Raw genomic sequence first — 2,081 nt, 5'->3', positions numbered from 1 at the left:
TATTATTATTATTATTATTATTATTATTATTATTATTATTCAGTCTCTTGTCTGACTCTGTGATCTCATTTGGGGTTTTCTTGGCAAAGGTACTAGAGTGGTTTGCCATTTTCTTCTCAAGCTCATTTTACAGATGAGGAAACTGAGTCAAGCAGGGTGAAGTGACTTGCCCCAGGGTCATGCAGCTAGAAAGTGTAGATCACATTTGAACTCAGGTCTTCTTGGCTACAGGCCCAGCACTTCACCTACTGCTTTCCACCCCCAGCTATCTCTAGTAGTGATGTAGGAAGCAAAAAGGGGTTAATAGAAAAACCTAAGACCCAAGCTCAGTCAGATATAAGCTCTAAGAGAGATTCAGACCCCCAGTTAATGGATAACTTATAAACCAGAATGCTAAGTTCTCTTACCTACAGTAATCAGTACCAATAATGGGAACAGAGGGACCTAGGTCATGAAGGCCCAAGACTATAACAATGATACATTGCCAGGCTATAGAAACTCAGACTAGGAATAAATGATAAATGAAGATATTTTGAAACTAAGCATGGGAATCAGAGATGTGCAGAAAGGGCCAAATTTGTCCCCAGATTCACCTTATGACATGTAACCCCCCAAAACACACCTTCACAGAAAAAGGTACCCGCCTGGGGGTTGGCTTAGGACCCCAGGAACTCCAAATTAGGATAAACCCTCCCCTGTAACTCCCTAAGGTGGAGATTATTATAATGAGTAGCACAGGCCCTCCTCTGTACCTCCCTAAGGTGGAGACTATTATAATGAGACTGATAATCAATTTATCCATACTATAAATATAACTGTCTTTTCTTTCACTATTTGAGAGACACCTTTCCACTTTTCTGGTTCTCTCCCTGTGGTCACTCATAGCATTGCAGTAAAACTTGGGGAACTGAGTCACTGAGTCTTGTAACTCTTTTGGGATGACTCACAATCAATTTGACACAATTCCATCCCACATCATCAGTAGAGGACTCCTTGGCAATCTAACTCAGGACTTCTGACTTTAAATCTAGTACTCCTTTTACTCTACCATGATGTTCTTCACGACTATATAAATGTGAGTTGTTATTATTAATCTTCATTTTATAGATGAAGAAACTGAGGCTCTGAGATGTAAAATGACTCATGCATAGCTAGTATGGTCCAGAACCCAGAATATTCTAAGACCAGTACTCTCTCCACTCTTCCATGCTGGCTACCAGGCAACAATAAATAACAAAAGATTTTAAAAAGGTCAGGGATCTATAGCTGGGTGGAGCTTCAGAGACCCTCCAGTCCAAATCCTTTATTTCAGAGCATTAAGTTATAGGGAAACTACAATTAAATAGAGGCCAACTAATTAGAGCCTTCAATCAAGTCCCTCTCCCCAAGCCCACTTTTAGAGAGAAAAGAGCACATGAAAGAACATCAGGGATTCATTCAATGAAGCTAGAGACAGATCAGTTCCACTAATAGCCTTGCACCCACCTTGTTACCCACATCTTCATTTCTATTCGATAAGGAATAACATTCAGAATATGGACATATGGGACACCAAAAGATGTTAAGATGCCTTCTGAATCATCAAAGTTTCAATAAATTTCGGTGTGAGTTACAAGACAAGGAAGTGAGAGCCACTGAAGTTAATTAATTAGGATAGGAAGGGGTTGACATGGTCAAACTTGTGCTTTAGGAAGATCACTGACAGTTGAGTGGAGAATGTTTTGGAATGGGAGAGACTTGAGGCAGGAAGATCCACTAGCTTTTGCAATGTCCAGAAGGGAGGTGTACCAGTGTCGGAAGTGTCAGAGCAGAGAAGGCGGCATATGCCAGGGAGTGCTACAAAGGTGAAATAGATAGGCCTTGGCAACGTCTTGGATATGGACGGGAGAGAGATAGCGAGGAATCCTGGATGACTCCTAGGTTGGGAGCCTGATGGATGATGGACTGAGAGGGTGATTGGTAACGGAGTGCAGAAGCAGGAACCCGCACCCCGGCAGCACCGGGCGCGGGAAGAAGCTGAGACCGCGTGGCGCCTAAGGGGCGGAGCCTCTCGCCGGAAGGGGCGGAGCCTTCGAAGCCGT

Source organism: Dromiciops gliroides, chromosome 4, assembly GCF_019393635.1.
Source record: "Dromiciops gliroides isolate mDroGli1 chromosome 4, mDroGli1.pri, whole genome shotgun sequence".
In the NCBI taxonomy this organism is placed as follows: Eukaryota; Metazoa; Chordata; class Mammalia; order Microbiotheria; family Microbiotheriidae; genus Dromiciops; species Dromiciops gliroides.
This window is presented reverse-complemented; position numbering follows the sequence as displayed.